Source organism: Callorhinus ursinus, unplaced genomic scaffold (genome assembly GCF_003265705.2).
Source record: "Callorhinus ursinus isolate GAN/ISIS: 27379988/994484 unplaced genomic scaffold, GSC_fseal_2.0 scaffold10, whole genome shotgun sequence".
NCBI lineage: Eukaryota > Metazoa > Chordata > Mammalia > Carnivora > Otariidae > Callorhinus > Callorhinus ursinus.
In genome coordinates, this window is record NW_027397072.1 from 26,226,260 (window position 1) to 26,234,763 (window position 8,504).

The 8,504-nt window shown below is 39.5% G+C and overlaps 1 long non-coding RNA gene across 1 annotated transcript in view; it reads right to left on the bottom strand.

Annotated features, from left to right (window-relative positions):
• LOC141373487 (uncharacterized) overlaps positions 1-6,935 on the bottom strand; it is a 50,785-nt gene extending 43,850 nt beyond the window's left edge. Inside the window, exon 1 of the long non-coding RNA XR_012379548.1 lies at positions 6,831-6,935. This is a non-coding gene — a long non-coding RNA (uncharacterized lncRNA). The remainder of the gene's footprint in view (positions 1-6,830) is intronic.
• Between the last annotated feature and the right edge of the window lie 1,569 nt (positions 6,936-8,504).

Consider the following 8,504-nt stretch of genomic DNA (forward strand, 5'->3'; position numbering starts at 1 on the left):
CTAACACAGATCTGGACACATGGCAGAGTCTCAAGAATATCTGGTAAACTGAAAGGCATCACGATCCATACAAAGAAAAAGACACAGACACAAAGAAATCAGCAAACTACAGACTATTATTGTGGGAAGGAAACTTAAAAGTCATCTCCCCTTATTTCATAGAAATAAGTCATCGCCTTATTTCATAAAAAAGGGCCTCAGGGTTAGATAGGTGGAAATGCAAGAGGGTAACCTGTGTGGAGGACCATATAAATAACTGATGTCGTGTCAGCATGGAGGAGGCGAAGCATTATCTGAGAAGGTAGAACTTAACCAGATTTTGATGGAAGAGCATGAATAGGGCATTCCATGAAGGAAAGATGGAATCAGCAAAATTGTGGCAATCAGAAAAAAACATGGTGTATTGAGGAAAACAATAACTAAGTCAGTATGGAGGGGCCAGAATTTCTTTAAGGGAAATAGTGGGAGATAAGGCTGGAAGGGTTGGTTAGGTTCAAAATCTAGGGCCCCTTAAAGATCAGAGAATTCAGATTCTATCCCAAGACACTGAGATTCTTTAAAAGTGCTTTAATATTGAGTTGACTTGAACAAGATGGTAATTTTGAAAGATGGACCAGGAAGGTGAGGGGACTGCACTGGAATCAGAATGACTTGTTAGGAAGTTGGAAATAATGAAGTCTAGACCAGAAAGACTACAAAGGAAACCAAAAAGAGGAAAGAGACTGAATCACCATTAAAACTTGGAAGGATGAGGTGAAAAGGGGGGATGAGGTGAAAAAAGAAACATCAAAAATGCTTTAAAGATTTCCAGCTTGCATGACTGGAAGGGTGAAGATCTGAGAGGGGGCGGGAAGGAAGGCAGAGAAAAATAAACTGTTAGATCTGGAGAATTCCTTACAGATTATCTTGTCCAAGTAGTGAGTTTTATAGATGATGACTCTAGGCAAAAGGTGGTGCTGGAGTTGAAAAAGAAAAGCAAAGCTGGTAGCATCACAATTCCGGACTTCAAGCTCTATTACAAAGTTGTAATCATCAAGACAGTATGGTACTGGCACAAAAACAGATACATAGATCAATGGAACAGAATAGAGAGCCCAGAAATGGACCCTCAACTCTATGGTCAACTCATCTTTGACAAAGCAGGAAAGAATGTCCAATGGAAAAAAGACAGTCTCTTCAACAAATGGTGTTGGGAAAATTGGACAGCCACATGCAGAAAAATGAAACTGGACCATTTCCTTACACCACACACAAAAATCGACTCCAAATGGTTGAAAGACCTCAATGTGAGACAGGAGTCCATCAAAATCCTAGAGGAGAACACAGGCAGCAGTCTCTTTGACCTCAGCTGCAGCAACTTCTTCCTAGAAAAATTGCCAAAGGCAAGGGAAGCAAGGGCAAAAATGAACTATTGGGATTTCATCAAGATAAAAAGATTTGCACAGCAAAGGAAACAGTCAACAAAACCAAAAGACAACTGACAAAATGGGAGAAGATATTTGCAAATGACATATCAGATAAAGGGCTAGTATCCAAAATCTATAAAGAACTTATCAAACTCAACACCCAAAGAACAAAAATAACCCAATCAAGAAATGGGCAGAAGACATGAACAGACATTTTTCCAAAAAAGACATCCAAATGGCCAACAGACACATGAAAAAGTGCTCAACATCGCTCGGCATCAGGGAAATCCAAATCAAAACCTCAGTGAGATACCACCTTACACCAGTCAGAATGGCTAAAATTAACAAGTCAGGAAATGACAGATATTGGCGAGGATGCAGAGAAAGGGGGACCCTCCTACACTGTTGGGAATGCAAGCTGGTGCAGCCACTCTGGAAAACAGTATGAGATTCCTCAAAAAATTGAAAATAGAGCTACCATACGACCCAGCAATTGCACTACTGGGTATTTACCCCAAAGATACAAATGTAGTGAAAAGAAGGGCCATATGCACCCTAATGTTTATAGCAGCAATGTCCGCAATAGCCAAACTATGGAAAGAGCCAAGATGTTTTGTTCTTTTTGAAGTTTGTTTTGGCTATTATGAGTTCCTTGCATTGCCATAGGAATTGTTTTTTCATTTTTTTTTAATTCCAGTGTAGTTAACATACAGTGTTATATTTGTTTCAAGTGTACAATATAGTAGTTCAACAATTCCATATATTATTCAGTGCACATCAAGGTAAGTATACTCTTAATTATTCCCATATGAATTTTAAGATCAACTTGTCCATTTCTGGAAAAAAGCCAGCTAGGATTTGGATAGGGATTGTGTTGAATTTGTAGATAAATTTAAGGAATACTGATATCTTAGCAACATTAAGTATTCCAATCCATGAACATGGAATATTTTTCCATTCATTTAGATTTTTTTTTCATTTCTTCAGCCTATGTTTTGTAGTTTTCAGTGTATGATTTTTGCACTTCTTTTGTTAAATTTGTATCTATTTTACTCTTTTTGATGACATTATAAATTGAATTGTTTTCTCAATTTTATTTTCAGAATGCTCATTGTTAGTGTATGAAATACAATTGATTTTTATGTATTGATCCTATATCCTGCAACCTTGATGAATTTGTTTAGTCCTAATAGTTTTTTAATGGGTTCCTTGGGATTTTCTATACACAAGATCACTTCATCTGTGGATAGAGATAGTTTTACTTCTTCCTTTCCAATCCAGATGCTATTTATTTACTTACTTATTTACTTATTTATCCTAATTGCCCTTGCTAGAACCTCCAACCACAACAATAAATAGAAGTGACAAGAGCAAATACACTTTTCAAAATTGTCCTGATGTTGGGAGGGAAACATTGAGTTTCGCCCTTTATGGTATCTAGTTCCCTGCTGGAATGTTTACATTTCAAATCTATGTCCATGAATTTAGTAAGTACAGTAGTTCTGTAGCCCATATCTGATAATTCTGAAACTGGTGTCTCTGTGGTCTGTGTTTTTTTGCTGGTTCTGGCTTACATTGTTTTATCCATTGGTGTATCTCATTGTTTCTGATAGTTTTCAGACCTTTTCTTTTTAATTATCTACAGAAATAATTTGAGACCTTAGATGACCTTAGATGGTCTTATCTCCTTCAGAGAGGTATTTTTGTTTTTTCTCCTTTTACCAGGTACCTGAGGGCCCTAGCTACTGGGAACCAAGGTTTTCGGAGTCACCAAGATGACCTCCCAAAGTAAAGACATATCCCCATTCCCAAGGCACATCCTGTTGAGTTCTCAGGACTGAGTAGGAAATGTTTCAAGTTTTTTCCCCCTTGGAGGGTGCTGGACTCCAATCCTTGTCTCTGTCTTTCATCCTTTTCCCTGGAATGGGCACGTGCCCCCAGGGCAAGAACATTTTTGAACAGTGCGGTTCTTCAGGGTCTCAACCTCCTGACTCTAACTCTTGTCTCCTTTCCACACTAAACTGCCAAAACTGTGGCTCTGCCCTGGAGGTGTCCATTGAACACCTCCAGGGCAGAAGCAGCTGAGGTTCATCTCTCAGAACTGTCTTTCTCAAGCTAATCACAACCTCATAATTATCATTATTGTTTTTCTCATTGTTAATTTTTTTAAAAGATTTTATTTATTTATTTGAGAGGCAGAATGAGAAAGAGAGCATGAGAGCAGGGAGGGTCAGAGGGAGAAGCAGACTCCCTGCTGAGCAGGGAGCCCCAGGCGGGACTTGATCCTGGGACTCCAGGATCATGACCCCAGCCAAAGGCAGTCACTTAACCAACTGAGCCACCCAGGCGCCCCTCATTGTTACTTTAAGACTTTTGGGGGGGGGCACCTGGGTGGCTCAGTCGTTAAGCGTCTGCCTTCGGCTCAGGTCATGGACCCAGTGTCCTGAGATCAAGCCCCACATCGGGCTCCCTGCTCCATGGGAAGCCTGCTTCTCCCTCTCCCACTCCCCCTGCTTGTGTTCCCTCTCTCGTTGTGTCTCTCTCTGTCAAATAAATAAAATCTTTAAAAAAAAAGACTATTTTTTTTTCTGTCCAGCTTTTTTAGTTGTCTTCAGAGGGAGAGTTATTACCAAAGCCGGAAGATTCCTTGTCATTCTGGTAACATTGCTCTCCAAAAAGCAGATTAGAGGATATTTTTCTTTATAGATGCAGCCCATCTAATTAATGAAAAAGAAATAATAAATTTGAATATCATTGTCTTATAATTCCTAAAGAAGTAATGAATCTGAGTATTGAATTAATATCTGCTAATATGACAAAAAGAGGGACAACTAGACATCACAAGTCCCCTAGTGGAAAAACACAATGCCACTATGGAGTAGTCATCTCTAAAAACTCAAACCTTAATCTAGTCAAGCCTCTAGATCTATCTACCAATCTATAAGAAATACTAAAGACAAAGGGACAGGTTTAAATATATCATAAAGATGCAATAAGAAAAATCCAGACTGAGAGACAGTCATGAGAAACAACTTGATTTCTTTACCAAATAAATTACAGGGGAAAAAAAGAGGGTTGGTGGACCTAGAGATTAAAATAGATTTATGAGACATATCAAAGAATCACAATGCATAGATCTTATTGGGATTCTGATATTTTAAAAACTGTTAAAACTATGAAATTTACAATATAATTGAAAATTTGAATAATGGCTCAAAAGTAACTGATGGTATTTTTAACTATTATTACATTTTTAAGTAAATAATACTATTGTGGTTAAGTTTACCAAAAAGGAATATGTGTGCATATATATATTATACTATACACACATAGGCATATATGTACATAGATCTATAATGTTTATGGATGAAAATTAAGGTGTCTGAGATTTGCTTAAAACTAACAAAGGAAGATGAGAAGTAGATAAGGGTGTGAAAACAAAACAAAACAATATTGTGTAGAGAATGAGAGGATGGATTAGTGGGAATAAGAATACAGACAAGAAGACCATTCAGGAGCCTCTTGTATCCAGATGAGAGGTGATGGTGACTCAGACTAAAATAATGAAGCAAAGTAGAAGAATTCAAGACACATCTGGGACATGGCTTTGATGGCAAACTGAATGTCTGAGTCAGAGAGAGGAAAGAACCACAGGTGACTTCCCCATTTCCAGTTTGAATAAGTGAGTAGATGTGGTGTCACTCACTGAGATAAGAGAAAATTTGAGGGTGGGTGTCATGAAGGGCAGGTTGGTGGGGAATAAACTTCTGTTGGCATTTTTTACATTTTGACTTTGAAATTTCTATGAGAAATTCATTAATGTACCAAGTAGATAACTGCCAAGGAGACAGCGTATAATTTAGGATAAAATTTTATCAATGAGAAGATGGTTTTTAAATCTAGAGGAATTCATCAGCCTGGTCAGGTGGAGAATATAAAGGCAAACATTTATTGAAGCCTAACACACAAAGCACTCAATAGATTTATAGTCTAGATGGAAAGCCACAACAATGGTTAATGCTGTGATAAAATATGGGCAAAACAGTGTTGAGTGGGGGTGAGAGATAGCATCCCTTTCTATCCTAGCTCCCATCCAGTCACGTGGCATAGACCATGAATAAGAGCCAACAAATGTAAACTGAATGACATATAAAATATTATCACAGTCTGAACTTTCCAACTTCCTCCAAAGGAAATCTCCATTTTTATTGATAACATCGTTCTTTCAGGCTTGTCTTCTTACAGACTGAATTTAAAGGGCTGTAGGCACCGGGTAAGATGTCATGCCCAGCATTTTGGATGTCCTCAGTATCAGGAACAGATGGAGCCTGAAGCTGCTGGTTAGAGCAGCCATGAGCAAGCTAGACTCCAATTTTCCTTGGTAGAGGGCACTAGAACAGCCAACAAGGCTCAGGGCAGAAGCCCAGCCCAGAGTGCACTCTTGCTGGCTCACAAGGCCTGATTATGCAACCCTTCATGCCTTCAAGTTTTATCCCACCCTGAATGCACAGGCTGTGAATGAGTGCTAGTTTACAGGCACAGCTGATCCCAGTCTCTTACTTGTCATGTCCTAATGTTTTACGATGTGTTGAGAAGACCCCTGGCAAAAAGCCTCTGTTTAAATGCCTTTTATTATTTTCTTGTTTGTGATGTATCAAGCCAGAGGATCAGGTTTACTGATCAACCTAGTAAAAAATTTTAGTCCCTTCCATTTTTATGGCCTCCCAGGAAAAATTCCATTTAGGGGGAAAGTAATGACTTTCAGAACTAATTCTCAAACATCCAATCAGCATGTTACCAAAACTGGGGCCCAGCCCTGTCAGGGACTTCAACTACTCTAAAATTTTCCTAATAGTTTTTGTTGGGAAAGTGGTGTGTTCAAGCATTTGGGAAGCAGAGGCTTGGGCAGAGGGGTCCTGAGAGTGTGTGTGTTAGTGTGTGGGAGGGAAGGAGCAAAAGACTTGTGAGCTAAGGGCATTCCAACATGTTGTCAGGATGTCATTTTCCAGGGACCTTAGCTCACTGAAATTAAAGGTCTTGCTTGCTACCAAATTTTCAAAGAGCAATCACGGCTAGAGGTCACAATCTCCTTTGGTTCTTGCAATGAGCCTGTGAAGCAAGTGTACCACCCATTACCCCCACTAAGAAAAGGGAACTAAAGCTGGGGAAAGCTAAGTGACTTGCTCAGTCATACAGCTTAATGGTAGCAGCTTCAACCTGGTTGCTTCTGACCTCTGTGTCTACTTTGGTTCCTGCCCTGTGCATGGGTCAAACTACTTTCTGCATAGAGTTTTGCTCCCAGATATAAACAACTCCCACCTCTATTAAAGAGTCTGGAACCCAACGGAAAGGAGATTTGAGAGCATATGCACAAGAGTAGTAACATCCTTCTGCGCATGGCATCTTCACTCTGGTAGTTCTTACCTGGTTTCCACTTCAGTTCCATGATAGTCAATGTACCCCCGGGATTACTTCATCTGGAACTCCAGTCCTTCAAAGGAACACCCATCTGTAAATCCAGTGCTTTCTTTCTAACTTAAAGGGAACATAGCAGAATCAAAGTAAGAGTAATATTAAGAGTGATACTAAAATTTGCTCTAATTTATCTTCATGTAAGTCATTCACAAACATTGCATTATTAGTAATAACAAATCATTAGTAGCACAAATTACTTGCAATATAGTTTCAAATCGTCACCAAAAGTTGATACCAGGTTTTTTGCCCCATGATATTCTCTTTCGTACCTACTACTGTGCCCTATCTACACCCACCCAAGCTCATCTCCATCTACCAACCTCTCAGCCTCTCATGGGGGTAAAAGAGCACAGGATCTGGAGTCAGACATACTTGGGTCTGCATCCTGGCCCGGACACTTTCTTACTCTGTGACCTTGGCAGGTTACTAAGTTTCTCTAAGAGGCAGTTATCTCACATGTAAAAGGGAGATAGTAAGTGTATCTGTCTCATATGCTACTGTGAAAACTAAGTGAAGATGAAGATAGATAAATATAGATAGATATAGATGGATAGATAAGAGTGGATGATAGACTGATCAATAGATAGATAGATAGGTATTGTATATGCAAGCTATCACAATGTCTGGCACACATTAACCACTGAACAAATCTTAACTATATTTTTATTACTTCATCCCATATCTATCTAATCCACTTTCTCCACTCTCCTTTTCTGTCAGTTTTTTGTGGTCCTGTGTTTACTGTGGAGAGAAACTTATGTTCTGAACTCTCTGGTAAAGAAAACAGTAAGATATTATAAACAGAAGCAGAATGGGAGCCCAATCAACTGAAGCAACATTTGTAGAAGCTCTCCTGGAACCTTATCAAGAGCTATATTAGTAATCCGATGGACTATGAGTTCAATCATCAGTCTCCATTTGGTGCATTGTTGAAGCAATACCTCTCCTTTGCATTTCAAAGACTTAACCACTGGGCCACCCACTGGGTTAGTTTCCTAGACTTTGGCAAGGACTGCCTAGAAGCAAAATGGTGTTTCCTCACTACTCACCAGCATAGGCACTTCAGGGTGGGTCCCAAACATTTGCCCCAGCAGAAAGAAGTGGCTCTAGCTATCAAGAATGCTTCTAGAACACTAATTGAGATCAGATAATGTGTCTGCCTCCAGAACATCCCAAGAGAGAAAAGAGACCTATCCCCATGGAGGAGGCTATGCACAGATGTGCATCAGTGGAACAAAAGCAAATGACTCATAAACTGTGAATCCCAACATTATAAGTGCAGGTGTGTCAACAAGAGATAAAGCAGTAATGGATAAGGCAAAAGCCCAGTGAAAGGTGAGATCATCTCAGGATGACATGTTAATGAGTTATCAAAGGATGCATGAAATTCTACCAGAGGAGCTAGCTGTAGTCCTTTTATCAGTTGTCAGATCCATTTTTAAAATCTTAATCTGACATTGATCTACACTGCCCACTCAAAATCTATAATGGCACCACGCTGTTTTACAGGGGATCATCTGGTGTTCTTCCTGTCACAAAGATACTCTATCCAGCCACAGCTAGACCTCCAGGGCAGCTCTCCTGCCTTCACTCTCTTCCTCCCAGCCCAGCTGAACAGTCTTC